The 22,923-nt window shown below is 43.1% G+C and overlaps 1 long non-coding RNA gene across 1 annotated transcript; it reads right to left on the reverse strand.

The window, feature by feature from the left end:
* Positions 1-6,222: 6,222 nt before the first annotated feature.
* Positions 6,223-8,787, reverse strand: LOC143975997 (uncharacterized). Its single transcript, XR_013272437.1, has 3 exons — positions 8,042-8,787; positions 7,022-7,879; positions 6,223-6,434 (listed from the first exon to the last, which is right to left on the reverse strand). It is a non-coding gene; the product is annotated as an uncharacterized LOC143975997 (long non-coding RNA).
* Positions 8,788-22,923: the final 14,136 nt, after the last annotated feature.

Raw genomic sequence — 22,923 nt, forward strand, 5'->3', positions numbered from 1 at the left:
CCCCCTGCCAAGTGTCTCCCATAGCAAGCCGCTTGCTATGGGGGCACTGGTGCATGCTCACTGACAAGTTGGCTGTATGTGTCCATGTACACACATTGAATGGCTTGGCCCTGACCCCTGCTCTCGCCTCACTGGCTGTGGTGGACAAAAGTGAGTGCCAATGACTCCCACTGCTGCCTCTCTGTCCAGCGAGAGAAAGCAGAGAAAGATGCTGCTCTTGTGCACAGTGTTGGATCAAGGTTGGGCTCAGGTATTTAGGGGGGCTGGGAGGATCTGCATGCAGAAGGTTTGCCCGACAGCTAGTGGGCCGCTTGTTGGGCACCAGGACCATAAGCTCTTGATCACACCCAAGCAATACAACTTTCTCTGTTTCCTGCCCTCAGCTCAGAGAGACCATATCTGATGAGGTCAAGATTGCTGGGCATTTAGTCTGCATCCAGGCATATGGATCCATACTATTAATCCTGGCATGTGGGCAGCTGGGCATTAGCCCAAAAGCACACAACTTTTATGAAAGACCCAGCCACTGCAGATAGCATTTCTCCAACTGTTACTAGAGTATATTGCTTCAAGGAGGTCGCCCTGTGTCTCCAGCCACTTGTTTGTGTTTCTAGTCAAGAGACATCCCCTAGACACTCAGCTGTGGAACTGGTCCTAGGATATCTTAAGGCCCGCTCTTGGACTACTTGAGTCAGTATACCCTACTGTGAGAAAAATGCTGCCCAAGGGCCAAATGCAATTAGCTCTCTATGTCCTGTTCCTTCAGAGTTACTCAGACTGTGCTGCACTACAACCTAGTCAGGGCCGCTGATAAGGGGCACCACTGATCCCCCTGTACAACTTGTCTTGCATACAAACGGCAAGGAATTGTCGGCCAACAAACACAAATGTATTGACGTACTACGTGGTTTTTCAGCTGTTTGGGCTCCTTCTGCCAATTTCGTGTTAGTAGAAGGTTGAGTGTTGATTTGTGCTTTTCATTTTGCGCTTTTCAGTTAGTTTCTGAACAGCGGTTCGTCAACCAGCCATGGTGCGTAATCGGAGGAGAGAACGTGTTGGGCTTGAAGTTATTGCTTTGACCAGTCCAGGAACAGGAGGAGGAGTTCTTGGACCAAAAATTAGTTGCTTAATCGTGACCAATTATGTCAAATGCCATTGCTGCGGGAGCTCCAGAAGAATTATCCGGATGATTTTCGGAATTATCTCCGGATGACGGCCCCCTGCTTTCACCAACTCTTGGCATTGGCGACCCCCTATATTAAGAAGCAGGACACATGCATAAGGCTTTCCATCACTCCCGAGCAAAGGCTCATAGCCACCTTGCGGTAATTGGTAACAGGGAGAGGTCTCCAGGACCTCAAGTTTATGACTGAGATCCCCCCTCAGGCTCTGGGAGTCATTATTCCAGAGACCTGCTCAACCATTATTCAAGTCCTGCAGAAGGACTATATTAGGGTAAGTTTTTACCTTTAAAGTGATTGTAAGGGTTAGTTTTTTTTGTTTTTTTAAATAACAAACATAACATACTTACCTCCATTGTGAAGCTCGTTTTGCACAGGGTGGCCCCGAACCTGCTCTTCTGGGGTCCACCAGCAGCTCTCTCAGCCCCTCCCCACATCAGATAACCCCCGTCCATAGCCACTGAATGACTCGTCCCTGCTGTCAGGGCTGGCTTAGCACTTCCTTCTCTGGGCTGGCTGCTCAGCTGTCGGCTAATTGCCAGCTCACATCTCTCTCCAGTTACCAGCTGTTTCTGATCATGCTCATCTGACCTGCCTACTTAAAGCTGTCCAGCTCACTTCACCTCTGACTTCGCCTTGGTCACATCACTAGAAACCATCTCCTGCAGTTCTTTTTGAAGAAAGTATAAAAAACTGCGCCAACATACAAAAAATATTGTATACACCAACTTCCCAAAATAAAAAAATTTGTAATAAATTAATATATAATTAGTATACTTCAAAACATAACAAAATAGTGACAGTCAATATGAATCCATAATTAATGAGTTCATGGAAAAAAGTCCATAGATGGTCGACCCTTGCGATCCTATATAAAAACACCACGGTGGTTGCACACACTTGAAACTGCGCACACGTGCCCGTCACCTTATAGTGAGTGCGCTTACCAGATTAAAGCTTAATGAGAGCGTGGTAAGTATATCCTTAGTCGCCACAGGGTACTCCTCCTCTTAATGGATCAGCATACCATAGTTATGAGCAGTATTCATATGCACACATCCTATTCAATGGTCCCACAGATTGCTATCAATGGCTCAAAGGAAAAAAGGGAACCGACATAGTGTAATACTGATAAAAAGTTTAATAAGAGCAAAAAAAGGTAGCACACTTACAAGAACATCGAGTCAATACAGCGTGTACGGTAAAGCATAGAAAAAGCCGGCCGGCATTCGGGAGCCCGTCCTCCCCTTCTGCAACGTGATGGCGTCACTGCGTGCCTTCCCAGACGCGTTTCGTCATAAGTTGACGTTGTCAATGGGGAACTGAGTTCTTTTTGAAGACTTGGCTTGCTGATATCCCTTCTGGCTCCTTATCCTGCTTGCTGTTGCTCTACTTGGATCCCTGACTTCTGGCCTGGCTGATTACCCCCATCTGGTTATTGAACTCTGGCCTGGCTGACTAATCGATCCGGTTACTGGACTCTGGCTATGCTTTGACTACGCTTTTTCTATTTACCTTTTTATTTTTATTTAATAAACAAGTGTGATTTAATTGTACTTCTGCCTCGGTCTGGTTCATGGTTTCTGACTCCCGCCCCGAGAACCCCGGGCAGAGAGATAGCGTGTCCCTGTCGGGTTAAGTTACAGGGGTCAGGTAAGTAAAATGGGGGGGCTGGGGGGGCCGGTCGCTGCTAGGTGTTTTTTCACCCTAATGCATAGGATACATTAAGGTGAAAAAACACAAAGGTTTACAACCCCTTTTAAGATCACATTCTATGTATTAATGTTTGCTAATGTATTGTGTTAATTTGTTGATTACCTAATTATCATATATTGTAATATGCTGTGAATGTCCTCTTTGTCCTCATGCATGCTGTAAGCTTTTCCTGCTCCTTTTTTGGCCTAAATGCATATTTTCCTTCACTAAGCTCCCTAGCATGCTATCCTGGGCTCATACACACCGAGCCTAGTAACTTAACAATGTTTTTTGTCAGCTACATATTGGGGCTTACTCTAAACAACCCCTAAAATGTGTACAAATGCTATTGTTGTCCTAAAATTCAGGCAAGAGTGCAAGGGGCCATTTTTTGGGGCCCAAACTCATTTGGAACCCTCCCTCCCCCCCAAAAATGCTAAGTCAACAGATACAAATGCAAATCATGTAGTGCAAGGGCTTGCCTGATTACCTACAAATTTGTAATGTAGAAAGTTTTTGTCTCCTATTATATTGCTAGGTTATTTCAGAATGTCAAAATAAGCTGCAATTTGGATAGTGTGTATCTAGATTTTTAGATTATGACACTTCTTACCTGTCCACTGGGCTGCCAATAGTGTAAGTAAGGAGGGGCTGGCCAAAGTATCACAGATTATTTATGCAAACAGCTCTCATGGAAGTGGAGAGGGTTACATGTCCAAAACATCTACCCCCACCCTAAAATGTGTCTAATGGGCCACCAGAGGTGGTGAAGAAACAGATAAGTTGACCTTTTGTACACTTTTGTCTTCAAATACTCATTTAAGTTTTATCTTTATGTTGGCTAAGCATGTTTGTGTCAAATCTGCTTGCAATGTTATGTGCAGAAGTAGTCATTTCTTTTTTCTTTTTGTAATCCACAGTTTCCTATCAACCCAGAGCAATTGCAGGATGTGGCAGCCTAGTTCCAGCATCAGTGGGATTTTCCCAACTGTGGTGGTGCTACTGATCGCAAGCATGTCCGGATTGTCCCACCACCCAACTATGGCTCATATTATTTTAATTCAAAGGGCTTTTGCAGCATAGTCATGCTAGCTGTAGTGTCTCCTAACTATGAGTTTTTGTATCTGGATGTTGGGAAGAACGGCCGCAACTCAGATGGAGGAGTGATTATGCAGACAGAGTTCTATAAGCGGCTCCAGAATGGCGCCTTAAACTTGTTGAGGGCCTCAATTTTGTTTTTGTTGCAGATGAAGCTTTTGCTCTGGGGAACAACTGATGAAGCCATTTCCTATGAGCAACCTCACCCCAGAGCAGAGAATATTAAATTACATGCTCTCTCATGCCAGAAGGGTGCCAGAAGGGTGGTCGAAAATACCTTTGGCATCCTATCCTATCAGCTCAGAGGCAGGTTTGAGCTGAAGAAATAAAGCAAAATCCTACCTGACACGTACATCTGCTTTGGTGGTGACCTGGCATCCAGTATATTTACTGCAGGGATGGATGGCCCCCTGGTGGCTTGATATCTGTATTCACATCATTGTGCTAGAGAAGTAAAGGAGTGGATCCCTGGTGGAGGAGAACAAGATAAACAGCAGAATTCCCTAAATCTGATGCGATTTAACAAAGGAGTAGAGGTGAGAGTTCTGAGAGCCCAGATTTGGATCTCCCTGATTATTTTGTTCTCTTCTATGTGTGGGAACCAGCTTTTTTTATATACATTCACTGAGACATACTTTTGATTTATTATTTGAGAGACTTTTTATACCCAGATTGATGAGATGGTGCATACTTTTTATATCATTTAGAATTATTACCAGTGACTTATTCCGTGTTGCCTTTAATCATTTTTTATTTATTATATTATACATATATTTTTTATTACATACTATTTTTTGCGCAGGATCACTATGTATCTTATATATGCATTCTATTGCTTTATTTTATATTCTATATTATTTTATTTTTTAGAAAATCGACTTCTATTTTTTTCGAATTCGATTAGAATTTGTTTTCAAATTCGATTCAAATTTGTTTTCAAATTCGTTCGCTTTTTTCGGATTTGTTTAAATTTGTTATTTTTGTAAATTCGAAATTCAGATATATACGATTTTCCAAATAATGAAAAATACGTCCGAATTTCGACTGATGTGGAGGGAAGAGAAGTTCAGGAATTGGGAGAAATAGTGATCACAACAGGTGGGTGTCTGAAACCACAGCTTCAGGTAATAGATGTATGCCTGCAAATTTAAAATACATGGTGTGTTTATTTATTTTTTTAGGTGATGTGTATGTTGTGGAAGAAGAAACAAATTTCAACAGTGAAAGTACACAGATCCTCTTTGGGGAGATCATGGTGTGCGAACATTAATTTTAGAAGGTCAAGGAAAACATCAATGATGTTGAAAAAAATCTCAACAACATCATTGATGTTTTAGGCAGAATCTAAAACATACAAAAAATTTACCAAATTGACAAATTTTGAAGATGCACACAGTGGGCCAATATGTGCTATCTGCCATCACGGGATATCAATGTATGCGTTTTGTGGGTGTAACCCCTTCCTTGCAACTAAAGTAGATGATAGGAAGAGGTTGCACCCCAGCTTTTTTTTATATACATTCACTGAGACATCCTTTTAATTTATTATGAGAGACTTTTTATACCCAGATTGATGAGATGGTGCATACTTTTTATATCATTTAGAATTATTACCAGTGACTTATTCCATGTTGCCTTTAATAATTTTTTATTTATTATATTATACATATCTTTTTATTACACCCTATTTTTTGCGTAGGATCACTATGTATCTTATTTATCTATGTAGTATTATGTGAATACTATTAGACCCTTATACGTGTACATTTTATATCACTTGGAGCACTTTATTACTGATGATAGCACTTTATTATTGATGGTATGTGTCTGTAGTGCACTGGTTCTATGCTACTAGCACTGAAAACAATATTATAGCCACAGTGTATTGTATTTATTATTTATCACACGTAGAACTTTCTAATATATTTAGTAGCGCAGAGGCTATCTATACACTTTTTCACATTTTTTTTTTTTTTATTATTCTGTTCTATTGTTTTTCTATGCTTTTCTTTTCTATTATTTTCTATTCTATAATAGTCTTTTCTATTCAAATTGGAATTCATTCTATAAGAAATTCTAATTTCAGAACATGGCTTCTGAAAATTGAATTTCGTATAGAATGAATTTGAATTCGAATAGAAAGGATTTGAATAGAAAAGAATAGACTTGAAAAACAATAGAACAGAATGGAAAAAGATATATATAGCATCTTCTGAAACTCGAATATCATATAGGATGAAATGAAATTTGAATAGAAAAGATTAGAGTAGAAAAGAAAATAATAGAAAAGAATAAATTAGAAAAACATATATTGTATTTTATTCTATTCTATTGAATTTAGTTAAATAAAGAATCGAAACGAAACAAAACACATTTTTTCATCCTGCACATGTCTACTTTCCACTTCTTCTGGAGTAGTGGGGTTCCTGGTGTTCTCAGATGTCCCGATTCTTTTCTTCCCTATGTGAATAAAAAAAAGGTATACTTAGCATACAGATTTTTGAGGCAAGAAATAGTAATATGAAACATTGCTTGGAAGTGACGTACAATTGTCTGTTTTGGCAGAGTGCCAAGCTGAAGACATTATTTTTTCCCTTTATTAAATCTGGAATACTTACCTTTTTTGGTAAAGTATCACACATGGAGAGAACCCTAGTATCCACTGGAACACCTATGTGAACCACCCTAAAAAGGGTGTTCTGGTGTCCCACACTAGTGCTCCTGCATCCAGATGTGTAAACAGCTGCTGAGTGTCCTTTCCTTACACTGAATCAAGTTTGCATTTCATTCTAATTACAAACCCATCTAGACAAAAATGTACTAAACTTATTTTAATAGAAATAGGCGTGAACAAATGTAATTAACCTGCATCTGCCAAAAACATTGTATTAGTGGTCAAATGAACAATGTTTAATACGAACGATTACTGTGCCCACAAACCTGAAACTTGCCATTTTAAACTGTACAACAGTAAAGAAAAGCACATGTACCAGTACAAAAGTAATAATAATAATAATAATAATAGGAACACACGACAAAATACTTACTTTTTTTTGCAGCACTCTCTTGATCCTTCTGTACTGATCCTGCTCCCTCAATTTGGGGTCTGACCAGCGTTTCTTCAATTGCTCCTTGGATCGTCGTACCCCAAAATTCTTCTGCAGACTTCTCACAACTTTAGTCATGATCTTGGCCTTTCTCACATTTAGGTTTCTGTACAGTCCATACTTCCCATCATAGTCGCCCCTCTTCAAGATGTCCTCCATCTCTACCATCTCTACAAACGACATATTTAAGGCCTTAAATCTCCTCCTGGATCATGACATTTCTGGCTCCAGGATTTCCTCGTCCTCCTCGTTGCTGCTATTCTCACACACCTGTTGTCTCTCCACCATGTGCTCTCCCACTGCGCCGAAAGGTCGCAACAAACTAAAGAGGAAGGCAGCGCTGGGTCAACTGTTGGAATTGGTGAAGCCGGAGATTGGTGGCCTGAGGAGCACATATAATAGGGAATAGGGAAAAGGAAGAGCTAAGTAAGGCAAGGGATTAACAACGCACCTCATCCCAATTGTAACAGATAGGGAGGAACGGAAGGAGAAGGGCGGGACTGTTACGGTGCTGGTAATAGTTAGAAAAAAGTATATAGATGTTTAGATAAAAAAGAATATTTTATTAAATGTAGTAAAAGCGATCAAGAGAATACAAAAAGATCAAATTTAACAATATACATATATTGGCTGACATACAGAGCAATATATAAAATCCAACAATTAGTTTGAATAACCATATTCTTGGCAGTTCAGATGGAAAATTCCCGACATGTTTCGCCTATTGTTAGGCTTCTTCAGGGGAGCCAATAATTGGTGGAAGAGAAATTGTTTTGTTTAAAATACAGAAAAGGTTCACTATGAATAGAGAAAAACAAAACAGCATTAATGGAGACGGTCATATACAAAAGCACACTCTTAGTCCTCAGCATTGCCCAGGTGTCTCAAGGGACCAATCAATACAGAATAAAACAAATAGTATGTGTGTGTCATTGGAAAGTATAAATTAATAATACCTACCAATCTAAAACAGATGCGTCTAATCCCTAAGAAGAAGACCCCACCCGGGATTGGGAAGCGAACCGATCAGAGATAACCGCCAATGCGCTGACTGCAGGAGACAAAATAGGCGAACAGGCAAATCTAGTATTTTACCATTTTTACAAGGAGCTTGAAAAAGCTTCCATAGAAATTAGGGTAATTAATAGATTGAAAAAGTCCATTACAATAAGGAATAAATTCAAAACATACCTGTGCTGAGTTAGGTGTATCATGTGTTACACATGGGGAACTGGAAATTACACAGAAAAGGGTCCTTGAAATTATTTCTAGAAGCCCGTGAGTTGATCTTGATTGTAATGGGGTAAAGCGCAAAAAGAAAAAAGAAAAATATTCAGATGTATAAAAAGAGCCCTAAAGCAGAGCAAGAGGAAGAAAGAAAAGGGAATTGGTTGGGCATTATGCTCAAAAAGTGGCTTTTAATCCATTAAAATAAATCTTGCTTAGCAAAATCGCATAAAAATGCAGTTTCAATTGTAGCTGTGTTCTGCAAACAGCAACCCAAGCGTACCGCACAGCAGACAGCAATGGAGCCACACCATTCAGGTTCCGAACGGAACCGCCAGAAAAAAAGGAAAGTGAATCTAGGGTATAAATGACCAAATTAAATTTAAATGAATTGGACAAGAAGGGAAGGAGAGAAGGTTGGAACAGCTACGTTGTCTGCGTGGACAAACTCCGCACTTGTTCCATAAACTGACCTTACGGCGATGTCGACTCACAAGGGCTCGGCAGGGCGGACAGACCTGCAGTGTTGGCGAACGCCTTTTTTATCTCCCTCATCATCCGGCGTCTAATTAGCGACGTCGGATGTGAGCGGACAGTGGATGCGGAACAGCGCATGCGCGCGCACCCGCGTCACACAAAAGGCCTACAGTCCCCATAATGTCCAGGATTCCATGAGATCAGGAGCAGCAGCAGATGACATTTATGTCCCCAGGCTCTGGTACTATGACAGACTGCAGTTTTTGTCAGACAAGAGTGAACCCAGGCCATCACTATGAACACTTCCTTCCACTCTTCCTTGCACCTCAGATGAGGCTTCCAATGTACAACCTGGGCCTTCCACCCAGGAAGTAGATGTGGAGGAGCCCAGCTTGAGCCAGGTATAGCATTGTTCTACAAATTTCTTGTCCAAAAATGAATGATGTTAAAGTGGTTTACATATCAATAGACAATAGTAGCCAAAAATAATTGGGACAAGAATGAAAAATGCTGGGGTCAGAATGATAGTCTTTTCTATTTGTTGACATTCAATTTGCAACAGTCATGAGCTCAAACTTGTAAGTGATTGATGACCAAAAAACTAAAACTATATACCATTTTCATTACACAGGAAAGTCTCAGCCAGGAGGAGGCCGTGGAAAGTGGCAGTCAGGAGGTGGCCATGAAAAGTGGCAGCCAGGAGGTGGCTGTGCCCAGCAGCCTGACCAAATCCCAGGTTCCTCCCGCCACCTTCCAACAAAAAGGACCAAGAAGCCGAAGAACCTAGAGGAGTCAGCGACTAATTTAATTTGGCAGGCTACTGCAGTACTCACAACCATCCCTAGTGTGCAGGAGTCCTTTGCGTGTATAAAGGCCAGTAGAATGCAAGTAATGGAGGAGGGCCAATGCTTCATCTGTGAGGAGGTCATATTTCAGGCCCTAAATAAGGGGGTGAGGGGCCAACTCACCAATAACAGCCACGTCTATGAGTTGGACCATATGACTCCTCCACCACTTCCAGCAGCACCTCCAACACCACAGCCACAGCCTGGAAGGCAGCATGCAAGGAAGTGTTGAGAGTGATTGCCTGGGTTTGGTGTGGTCTGGCAAAAGACGCAGGCTGTTGTAAGACCACAGCCTCGGCACGTAGATGTCATCTGCTGCTGCTCCCAATCTCTTGGAGATCCTGGACCGGATTGTGTGCCCTATTCAATGGACTCCTCAGGCTACCAATTTTGCCTGTCAAATAATTGTCTGCCCTGGAGTACAAAGGGTTCACCAATTCCAACTGTTTCTCCAGCATTGCCTTCCTCTTTATTTTGCTAGGACCCCTAATAAATTTTACATTTTTGTTTGGACAAATACTTGGCTATGTGTTTTACTTCAAAAAGGACAGTTTGTGAGTAGGCAGGTACATTTAAAAAATACAATGTCAAATTAACAAGGGACACCAACACCAACCAAACACTTTGAGGTTAATAAATACAAGATAATAATGGTGTTTTGGTAACTTGACACACAAAATGACAAAAATTATTACGGAGATCACTGTAAAAAAAAAAAAAAAAAGTAGATCACTATAAAAATAAAAATAAAGATAATTCTGGAGCTCTTACGAAAATAAAGGAAGAGTATTCAGGAGATCATGAGAAACCTGACTTAACTCAAAATAGGACTTTCCTGTTTAAATCTATGTGAGGCCCCTTTCACACGGGGCGGAATCCATCCAAGCAGAGAATCTCTCCGCTGATCCCCACTGAGCAGGCGGATGACAGCTCTGCGGACATGGACACAGCCTGCTCTTCTCTATGGGGTGGTCGTATGGAGACTGACTGCATGTCCATTTCCATCCAATTGATTGTCATCCAATCCGCTGGAGTGATGGCAAACATATCCCCATGCAGCTGTTTTTAGCAGACCGGATTGGATGGCGGTGGGTGACAGCAGACACATGTTCTCTGACACCTGCTGCCCCATAGAGAATAATGGGTGCTAAAGGGGCCTAAGGAAGAAGTTGACTGCTGGATCAGGGGAGTTACTAGTCAGCAGCACCTGTGTGAATAGCAGTAAAGTATCACCAGGCCTGAGCATTATCATACTAGAGATATGGGAGTGCCTAGCATTATAGAACTTCGGTCCTTTAGTAAGTTTGTGTTTGTATAGAATATTCGGGGGGCACCGACAGCACATTTGCAAGCACTGTTAAGTTTGTAAGGGGCTCATAAGACTGTCTGATATAGGGTGGCCACCTGTCCAGGATTCACCCGAACATTCTGGGTTTTAAATTTTGTGTCTGGGTTTCAGGCAGACACATGATTCAAAACCCAGACTGTCCAGGTGAATCCTGGACAGGTGGCAACCCTAGGTAAAGAAAACAAAAATTGCTCTGCACCCCTAAAGTGTTTGGGTTTGGCTTGAAGAAAAGGTGGCAACCCTAGTCTGATACTGTGTTCGCTTAGCCAGATTGAGAATTTCTGTCAAGTTTTTATTGCTGTCTGTGTCATCATTGAGGGGATTTTTCCCTCATTTCCTGTCCCTCTGATGGTTGTGCAAGAAATGGGAGATATACGGTTTTGTCTGGAGTTGGGTTTATGTAATACTTAGGTTTTAGTTGGTACAGTATGTTATAGGCTTACTTTTCCCGAACACATTTATAGTTTCTGTAAGTGGACGATGGACATATGGTCAGTATGTGTACCTTCTTCCATATGCAGAGCAAGTTTATAGCCAAATTATATGACTCTTGTAATCAAGAAATTTTATAGACACAGCCTTGCAGTACAGGACATTTCAATGCTTATGACCCGTTTTATTTTTTCAGGTACTGGCATCTCTTTATTGCTAGCATTTATTGACTGGAAATCTTGACAGAAATATAAGAATCCTCCTGTATAAGAATGCAGGAGTATAGGCACAAAATGTCCTTTGATTCCTCTATTGTTTGTTTGATAGCCTGTTCACAATATGACACAACACACAGGTACATTAATTGTGTTGGTGTGATGCAGTGACATTCGTTTGAATACATGTTAATTGCGTTGGTGTGATGCTTTGACATTCATTTGAATCACTCCCCAATGCATCCTGCAACGCATGCTAGTGCATTGTGTGCTGCGCAGCAATGCACATCCTTCAGAAGGTGCGTTGGGATGCCAAGGCATTCAATATGTGTTGCTGTACTCCCCAATGTACCCTGCAATGCATGGTAGTGCATTGTGTGCTTTGCAGGGACACAGGATCATCCCTTCCCCCTGTCAGAACTGAGATAAGCCTGGTTTACATATGCATATCTCAGTTCTTTGTGTACTGCTAGCTACCGCCAGGTGCCAGAAGGATATAGAGTATCTGAAACATGCAGATCAGCTTCTGCTGATCAGAAGCGGCCTGCCTGCTGCACACATGTTCCTGCAGGCAGAAATGCAGAATTATATATATATATATATATATATATATATATATATACACGAGCCTGCACACAGCTGCCGCCCTGTAGCAGTAAAAGTGCTATAGTCTGGTCAGCAAGTGCTTAAACAATACATTAAATCAAAAGAAAAAAAGCTTTATTTCCTTTTACTTACATTCCTTGTAATGGGGAGCAAAAATCCACATTCCTTTTATTACAAGACTTAGGTATGCAGCACCCTGGCATTTAGGCACACAGCCATTAATGTCTAAACCGCTGGCAACAAAAGTGAGTACACCCCTAAGTGAAAATGTCCAAATTGGGCCCAATTAGCCATTTTCCCTCCCCGGTGTCATGTGACTCGTTAGTGTTACAAGATCTCAGGTGTGAATGGGGAGCAGGTGTGTTAAATTTGATGTTATCACTCTCACTTAATCATGCTGGTCACTGGAAGTTCAAGATGGCACCTCATGGCAAAGAACTCTCTGAGGATCTGAAAAAAAAGAATTGTTGTTCTACAGGAAGATGGCCTAGGCTATAAGAAGATTGGCAAGACCCTGAAATTGAGCCGCAGCACGGTGGCCAAGACCATACAGTGGTTTAACAGGACAGGTTCCACTCAGAACAGGCCTCGCCATGGTCAACCAAAGAAGCTGAGTGCACGTGCTAAGCATCATATGCAGAGCAGGGCCGGATTAACATAGGGGCTATTGGAGCTGCAGCTCCAGGCCCATTTGCCCAAAAAAAAAAAAAAGATTGACTTCGAGGATTGTAGCTCGGTGATCAGGAGTCACAGAGACCCCATAGATAGGGGGTAGATAGCTAAAGACCCACTCCAGCACTGGTTAAAATATGGGGCTGCTATCATCTATGGTTCCGGAGATACAGGGCTGCTTGCGCAGCCTGTCATAAGCTGCATACAGAGCGGCCAGTTTAAATACAAGCTGGAACACTCTGCAGCAGACTGAGAGGATGAACTCACAGTGCTTATAATAATTATTTGTATATGACTTATGATAATTAACCCCTTTCTGAGACTTCTCTCCTACATGTAAAAATCATCATTTTTTTATGCTACAAAATTACCCTATGGCAGTGATGGTGAACCTTGGCACCAAAGATGTTTTAGAACTACATTTCCCATGATGCCCATGCACTCTGCAGTGTAGTTGGGCATCATGGGAAATGTAGTTCCAAAACATCTGGAGTGCCAAGGTTCGCCATCACTGCCCTATGGAATAAAATGGTGGTCTTTGCAACGTTACACGATATTTACGCAGCAATTTTTCAAACTTTTTTTTTTAAAGAAACTTTTTCACTCATTAAAAAAACACTAAAGTTAGCACAATTTTTTGTTGTGTACTAAGCAATGCTTTAAATTTTTTTACAGGTTACATGTTTAGAGTTACAGAAGGGGTCTAGTGCTAGAATTATTGCTCTCGCTCTAACGTTCGTGGCATATGTAACCTGTGTGTATCTGGCTCTGATACTAACCAATGCCTACCCAGGGACTGACTAGTATCTCTCTCCAGCCTGTCCCCACACATCCTCTCACCTGCTGACCTGTGAATGGGGCAATCACTCCCGCAGTGTTATTGTGTTCTGCCAGTGAATACAATGATTAGTGTTGCTAACTATAGCTGGCAGCACTGATTGTTTTGGGGAAAACCTGACAGGCTGGTTGTACTTAAGTCGGTTAATAGGTTGACTTGTGTAAAACCAGCTAGCCCATACATAGATCGACTATGGCTGGTCTCTGCTTAACCACTACTCAGTCCCTAAACATCCTTCCACAAACCTTTACATTTTTTCTTCCCAGATTACTTCATCCTCCTCTCCTTTACATAGTGCCCACTGTCATACTCTCCACACTTCTCTCCTATACATAGTGCCCACTGTCATACTCCCCACACTTCTCTCCTATACATAGTGCCCACTGTCATACTCTCCACACTTTTCTCCTGTACATACTGCTCATTTTCATACCCTCCACACTTCTCTCCTGTACATAGTGCCCACTGTCTTACCCTCCACACTCCTCTCCTATACATAGTGCCCACCGTCATACCTTCCACACTCCTCTCCTGTACATTCTACTCACTGTCATACCCTCCACACTTCTCTCCTATACATAGTGCCCACTGACATACCCTCCACACTCCTCCCTGTACATACTACTCACTGTCATACCCTCCATACTCCTCTCCTATACATAGTGCCCACTGTCATACCTTCAACACTTCTCTCATATACATAGTGCCCACTGTTATACCCTCCACACTCTTCTCCTGTACATACTACTCACTGTCATACCCTCCATACTCCTCTCCTATACATAGTGCCCACCGTCATACCCTCCCTCCACACTTCTTTCCTGTAATTACTGCTTACTGTCCTACTCTCCACACTTCTCTCCTGTACATAGTGCCCACTGTCATACCCTCCACACTCCTGTACATATTGATCACTGTCATACCCTCTACACTCCTCTGCTGTGCATACTGCCCACTGCCATACCCTTCACACACCTCTCCTGTACATAGTGCCTTCTGCCATACCCTCTGCACTCCTCTCATGTACATAGTGCCCACTGTTAGACCCTCCACATTCCTCTCCCTCACCTACACATACTTCCCACTTTTATACCATCCATACTCTTCCCCTATGCCTCTTACCCACAAAAACTGTTCTTTAAAATTATACTGAATATCCTCAATGTTACCAGCTCTAGAATGGGCACTTTTGTTAGTTCAACTAAAGGAAATCTCACAGTCCTCATATTTGTTCTGCCCTATTATTAGTACTTACCGTATTTGCCGGCGTATAAGGCGACTGGGCGTATAAGGCGACCCCCTAATTGTCCAGCTAAAACGTTGGTTTTGACATATGCTCGCCCTATAAGACGACCCCCTTTCGACTAGTGCTGTGGTGGTAAATACCTCATGTGCCTGGCAAAATACACTGATGGATGGTCGGGTGCCAGATGGAGGGTAGGGTGCCAGATGGAGGGTAGGGTGCCAGATGGAGGGTCGGGTGCCAGATGGAGGGTCGGGTGCTTAAAACCAAATCTCCAGTGTTGAATGGCGAGGTGGCCGTGGAGGGAAGAGGAGCCGAGGGGTAGCCGCATTCATACTGTATACAGTATTACAGTGTAACGCGCCGAGCCAATCACGGCAAGCGATGTATTCTATTAATGAATACAAAGCCTGCACGGATTGGCTTTGAGATTCAGAGAGGCGCGGGCTGATGATATTACAGCCTCTGCCAATCCGAGCAGGCTTTGTATTCATTAATAGAATACATCGCTCGCCGTGATTGGCACAGGTTGGAACATCATCAACCCATGCCTCTCTGAATCTCAAAGCCAATCCGTGCAGGCTTTGTATTCATTAAAAGAATACATCGCTTGCCGTGATTGGCTCGGCGCGGTACACTGTAATACTGTATACAGTGTGAATGCGGCTACCTCTCGGCTCCTCTTCCCTCCGCGGACATTAATGCTGACATCCATATACCGGCGTATAAGACGACCCCCGATATTTGGGGGATTTTTTTAAGTATAAAAAGTCGTCTTATACGCCGGAAAATACGGTATTTAATTTTGTAATTACTATTGTGATGTATAGAGGAACATAGGGGATGTCAGCTACTCCAAATATAGCACTTGTAAAAAAAGCGTCCCTGAAAATATTTTTGAAATGTTGACAACTATGCACTTAGGCACTGCCCAAGGGCCACAGGGTCAGTAGGGGGCCCCATGAGAGGCTCCTGTGATATTAAAGCGGTAGTAAACTTTTCTAACATTACTACTTTTTAGAGGCCCTGGGGTAGGTTATGCCATAATGTACAAGTATGCCCAGCATATTAGCACATTAGGGCACACTTAAATTGTCAGATTGAGCCCTCCAGTGCTGTGCTATGATCAATCCGGCGGGGCCCGGGCACTTCCATCTTCACCCGGTTATCCTTCTGGGTTCTGTGCCTTCGGTCACTTGCCTTGGCCAGGCTGCGTCAATGTCATTCCCACGCATGCTCATGTGCATCCTCTCTCTCTCACCCCCCCCCCCCTTTCTCTCTCATCCTCCCTCCCTTACCCCTCACACCTCTTTCATCCCCTTTCTCTCTCTCTCTCTCTCTCTCTCTCTCTCTCTCTCTCTCTCTCTCTCTCTCTCTCTCTCTCTCTCTCTCTCTCTCTCTCTCTCTCGTTCTCTCATCCTCCCTCTCTCTCTTTAATTTAATTTGTTATAACAAAAAATAGTTAGCATATTTATTTATTTATTTATTGTTTATAAAAGGCCCCACCAAAATGCTCAGCACCAGGTCCATGATGTTCTTAATCTGGCCCTGATGCAGAGGTTGTCTTTGGGAAATAGACGTTTGAGTGCTGCCAGCATTGCTGCAGAGGTTGAAGGGGGGGGGGTCAGCCTGTCAGTGCTCAAACCATACGCTGCACACTGCATCAAGTTGGTCTGCACGCCTGTCATCCCAGAAGGAAGCCTCTTCTAAAAATGATGCACAAGAAATCCTGCCAGCAATTTGCTGAAGACAAGCAGACTAAGGAAATGAATTACTGGAACCATGTCCTGTGGTCTGATGAGACCAAGATAAATTATTTGGTTCAGATGGTGTCAAGCGTCTGTGGCAACAACAAGGTGAGGAGTACAACGACAAGTGTGTCTTTCCTACAGTCAAGCATGGTTGTGGGAGTGTCATGGTCTGGGGCTGCATGAGTGCTGCCAACACAAGGGAGCTACAGTTCATTGAGGGAACCATGACTGCCAACATGTATTGTGACATACTGAAGCAGAGCATGATCCCCTCCCTTCAGAGACTGGGCCGCAGGGCAGTATTCCAACATGAGGATGACCCCAAACACACCTTCAATACGACCACTGCCTTTCTAAAGAAGCTGAGGGTAAAGGTGATGGACTGGCCAAGATTGTCTCCAGACCTAAACCCTATTGAGCATCTGTAACATCCTCGAACAGAAGGTGGAGGAATGCAAGGTCTCTAACATCCACCAGCTCCGTGATGTCATCCTGGAGGGATGGAAGAGGACCCCAGTGGCAAATTGTGAAGCGCTGGTGAACTCCATGCCCAGGAGGGTATGTGCTGTGACACACACAATATTTTGTGTTGCCACCATTATTTTCCAGCAGTGCTGGAAAATAATGGTGGCCACACAAAATATTGACACTTTGGGCCCAATTTGGACATTTTCACTTAGGGGTGTACTCACTTTTGTTGACATCGGTTTAGACATTAATGGCTTTGTGTTGAGTTATTTTGAAGGGACAGAAAATTTACACTTTTATACAAGCTGTACACTCACTACTTTACATTGTAGCAAAGTGTCATTTCTTCAGTGTCGTCACATGAAAAGATATAATAAAATATTTACAAAAATGTGAGGTGTGTACTCACTTTTGTGAGATACTGTATGTGGTATCTCAGCCAATGGGTAGGGGTTTTCTTGGATCCCTTGGGCTGCTGGGAGAGCCTATATCTTTGGATGGATTAAGGTGATCGGTGTTCTGTGCCACCTGGATGGCTGTCTGGGTGGACATGTGTTGTATTGCCCGGGCTGCTAGGCTGGAGTTTGGGCCTCTCCTGGGCACATCTGGCTACTAGGCTGTCTGAGGGCCTATCCAGAAGCAAGAGAGCAGTACAAGGTTGGGACTGCAGCTTTCAGTCCAACCAGATGGTTCTGCTGGCCAGAGAGCCTGTTGTGGTCAGTGGTAGAGGGGAAGTGGGGTGAAGCTCGATAAGTATCTTGAGTGCCAAGTTAGGGACCCAGCAGTGAAGCAGGGGTGACGCTTGTGGAAAATACTACATTGAAGATTGGAGGAGCTCAAGGGATTCTAGGGCAGAGAATTGCCTAGTCTAGTGAGAGAGACTGGGGGCTCAGTGAGCTGAAGAACTACAAGACGTGATTGTAGTAGAAGTGAAGAAACCATTACACTTTAAGTTAGGAACTGTTAAAGACTGTTGCCAGAGGAGACAGCATTCCTACACATGCAGATGTGGCGTCCGGCTGGATGCCTTTCCCTGCATGGCTGTCCTCCTGTTGAAGTCTCTGAGTCTGCCAATTAATCTTGCCCCTACCTAAGGGTGTCCTGGCCCAACCCTCTCTCCCTAAGTTCTAATAAGAGTAATAAAATTCTTTGCACCCACTATGCCTCACAACCCACCATATACAGAAGGATGTCAGCTATCTCTGGCCCAGGTTCTCATTAGACCTAAGGAGGCCTAGGACCTTGCTACAGGTATATCTGTCCATCGCCTAAACTACAGCACTGTTAATGCAGATAATAGGCCCAATTCACAATACTAACACACCAGGATAATTATCCTTAGACCCCTTTCACACTGGGTCGTTTTGCAGATGCTATTGCACTAAAAATAGCGACTGCAAACCGACCTGAAACAGCCGCTGCTGTGTCTCCAATGTGAAAGCCTCGAAGTCCTGCTAGCAGCATCTTTGGAGCGGTGTATATACCGCTCCTTCACTGCTCTTGCCCATTGAAATCAATAGGGCAGCACGGTTATACCACCGGCAACACGGTATAGCCGTGCTGCAAAAATTTCATTTTTGGTGAGATACTCCCAATAGGAATGGAATAGGAAAGGGATGCAGGCCCAGTAGATTTCCTCATTAGTGCTCTGCAGGTGCCACAGCTGGTTGATAATTATGAAACCACTCACATTAGACCCACTAGGCACAGAGGCACAGAGGCACAGAGGAACAAACAGTGATTTCTTCAGAACAAAAGGTAGGATACTGCAACAAAAGCTGTTGTAATGCTTGCAATGTACATAGCTTACCCAGAGGGGAATGTTTTTTCCTCAACAAAAGCAGAGTTACACTTTAAGGTTTGGTTCACACTGCGGCGACCTGCAGTGCGACTTTGCCAGGCAATTTGAAGCAACTTTAGGGAATGCCTGGGCAATCTTCCTGCAATGTCCAAATCACATCAATTAAGATCCCACTTGGAGGCGACTTCCATTAAAATCTATGGGCACAAGTCAGTAGAAGTCACCTTGAAGTAGTACAGGAACCTTTTCTAAAGTCACAGTGACTTCAGTAGTGCTAATTAAGACAGCTCTCATGAACTAAAATTGGATTTCTCTGTCTCACAAGTCAGATCCCAAGTCACGGCAGTGTAAACCGAGCCTAAGCCTAGTACACATGAACCGAATGTCAAGTGGCATTGGCCCGATCAATAGAAACGGATGGTTTGTGTCGAAGGGGCATGACTGACAAAAGTCTGCCAAAAAAAAGGTCTGCCAATGGCTGAGAGCGCTGCCCAGAGTGTTCTGGCAGGGGAGATGTCCCCCTGTCAGAACACAATACAGTAGAACAGCATGGCAGATTGTCCATTCTCAAAATTGTAGTCAGTAATTTGTATGGTCCCGCGTGCTTGTATGCATGCCTGGTACTTCTTCAGATTTACTCACAGTAGTCTCTGGTAATAAGGTGGATGGTCCCTTAGTCACGACTGCTTCCCCTTTACCTCCAACCACCACTGGTTCCCCACCAATCTGAACCTCTGAAACTTGGTTGGACTCCAATCCTGCAGTCCCAACCCTAGGCTACTTCTCCTGCTCCTGGCTAGGCCTCAGGCAGCCTAGCAGCCAGGTGTCCCCGGGATAGGCCGCATGCTTATGGCCTAGCAACCCATGATGACAAACCCAAGTAAATAGGCTCTCCCAGCATGCCAAGGGACTAAAGAAACCCCTACCAATTGGCTGGGACACCCCATCCATTCATAGTCTGGCCTTGCTATGCCCTTAAATCTAATGTCACCAGCAACAGTGCCACCCAGTGACAGAAGAGAAAGGGTGCAGCAACTCCAGAATTAGAGAGGGATCAGAGGGAGATCAGTGGATCTTCTAACAATTGACCAGAACAATTACTATCTGGTAAACTACATTTGTGCACAACCCTGCCTAAACACCAGAGTGCTACACTAGTATAAAAAAATGAGAGTAGGGGGAGCATACTAGCGCCCCCTACATATGGGAATAGGGACAAGGGAATTTCAGTTAGATTTTATAACAGTAATTAATTGGTTACTTACCTGGTCGCCTGATCAATCCTCCAGAATATTCTACAGTTACATCAGGTGATCCAACGAACCTATGAAAATAAACAGAAGGTTATAAAAGGAAAACAACCAACGAATTTCTTCAGAACGACGGTTGCAGCAGAAGAAAAAGGCACCCCTGCGCTGTTCTCTTACCTGCAATGGATTCTCTGCTGCGTCAGCTGATTGAGAGGGCCTCTGCTCCGGATGGCGATGCTTGGATGCGATTCTTCTTATCCTCAGGCCAGTCTCCAGCTTCTTCTCCAGCGTTGCCTCCTCCCTTTCGTGCCATAATTCCGGGGCTTTCTCCTGCTTCCTCCGCTCTCCCCTCCGTCGTTCCGCCGCCATCTGTTTCAATTGCGGAAGATACAGTTGCTCAGCTGTCCTCTCTTCCTTCACAGCCCCTTCCTCCTATGGCTCCTCCTCCTGTGCATCAGATAATTCCCCCCTCCGGAAACTCAGATGTTGGCTTGGTTCCTCTGCAAATGAGTGCCTCCTCCATGGCAGCGTCATCTGTTGCTAGGCAGACTTCGGAAGGCGATGCTGGAGCATGCGCAGTTGCCACTGGACGTCCACAGAGGAATAGACAGAGGCCGGTTCGCTGGATCGAATCCAGGTGCCAGCCTGTGAAGAAAAAAGCAAAGGTTAAGGGTAATAGTAATAGCTCTCAATTTCATTGTAATTCTTCTTTTAATAATGACTTTTATATGCATTCTTTGAGAGTAAATGAGCAAGTTGCTGAAGGGATGGAAAATGTTATTTCGTCAGCTGTTCAGCTTACTAATAATTCATTCGCTGATAAAGATGATTTATTGCCGTCTGCTAATCTGATTGGTACTACACCTTTACCGAATATTTCTGTGCATAATGTTCCATCTCCTTCATTTTGCAATATATTGCCTTCTGTTTCTTTACCCTTACCTGATACTTTATCTGCTGTTTCTCATTCCACTCCTTCTGTTACAGAATCGCATAACTTATTAGCAAATTCTGCATCGCTTGCTGATGTACAGCCAGGAAGTTCTGCACAAGTTTCGTCTTTGACGACTGCATCTTCTCAGACTGGTGTACAGCCTGGGGATAGAGGTGAGTCTGAACAATTACGTTCATTGTTGTCTTCGTTTAATTCCTTTACGGATTATTTCAAGCGTTGCATTAACAATTTATCGGTTAATTCTGACTCTCCATTGTTGCAAGCTTGGAAGGATGTTGCTCCACCTATTTCAAATGTTATGCATTCAGAAGTTTTGCCTTCAGCGTTTTCTGTGCCGGCTATTACTCAGTTATCGGTTCCTTCAATCCCTGAGAGTTGCTTTAAAGAAGCATTGGTTTGCGAGTTGTCACCTCTTGGTTTTCATTTGTCAGCAACTGTTAAAGAGAAAATCTGGAAAGGTGATTATGTTGATATTCTTTCCCTTCTCCCTTCTTTTAAAGAGAACCGTTTAGAAAAGAAAGAATCTGAAGATGACAGACGCAAATCGGCTCCTCGTTCTTTTAATAGCTGGCTTCAAGCCTTTTGCATTTTTGCGAGCGTTATGGGTGAAAAACACCCTGAATTGTGTTGTGGAATGTTTCAACATGTTGAGATTATTCTTGAAGCTTTTAAAAAAATTTCTGGTCTTGCATGGTTCTATTATGATGAATCGTTCCGTCAAAAGTTGGCAATCCATAAAAATTTGAAATGGGGTTCCAAGGATGTTGGTTTGTGGCTCAATCTCTTGATTCCTAAGAAACAATTGCTTCCTTCTCCATCTTTGCAACCGGCTCCTTTCAGGAAAGGTCTCTGTTTCGGATTTAATGAAGGACAATGTAAATGTCCTAATTCTTGCCGTTACAAACACGAATGTGCCATATGTTCTGGTAATCACCCGTCTTTTCGTTGTTTTAAAAAATCGGCTACTAATGTCCCATCTAATGTGCGGGATAATTTTCGTACTGGAGGCAACTCCAGTGAAGCTAGTCGAAATGTTGCCATTTCTGCAAATTTGGCCAGATCGTCTGACAGCGGATCTCATAATTGATGGTTTTTCACACGGTTTTCGATTGCCAATTTTTGACGGCTCAGGTTGCATCTGTCATGAAAATCTTCCTTCTGTCAAGCGTTTTCAAGGGGTAGTTGCGGAAAAAATAAGTAAAGAAGTCCGCGAAGGCCGTGTGGCAGGGCCGTTTTCTTCCCCGCCTTTTATGAATTTTAGAGTGTCCCCTCTTGGTTTAATACATAAAAAAGATAAGGGTAGTTTTCGTTTGATACCTCATCTTTCGTACCCTCTGGGCGCTTCGTTGAATGATAGTATCGATCCTCTTGATAGTTCTGTTACGTATTCTTCATTTGACGATGCGGTTTCTAGGATTCGTCTGTTTGGTCAATCCGCTTTGCTAGCAAAGGCGGACATCAAGTCAGCTTTTTGTTTACTGCCTATTCATCGCTCTGCATACAGCTCCTTGGGTTTTTGCTTTGAGGGTGCGTTTTATTTCGATAAAAGCCTTCCGATGGGTTGTTCATTGTCTTGTAAATATTTTGAAGCTTTTGCTTCTTTCCTTGAATGGGCGGTTTCGTTTCAAGCTAATTCCACTAATATTATTCATTACTTGGACGATTTTTTATTTTTTGGTCCCGCTGATTCTTTACATTGTTTTTATTTGTTTAG

The sequence above is a fragment of the Lithobates pipiens genome, unplaced genomic scaffold (genome assembly GCF_037356315.1).
Source record: "Lithobates pipiens isolate NorthernLeopardFrog02 unplaced genomic scaffold, aLitPip1_a1.2 Scaffold_13, whole genome shotgun sequence".
In the NCBI taxonomy this organism is placed as follows: Eukaryota; Metazoa; Chordata; class Amphibia; order Anura; family Ranidae; genus Lithobates; species Lithobates pipiens.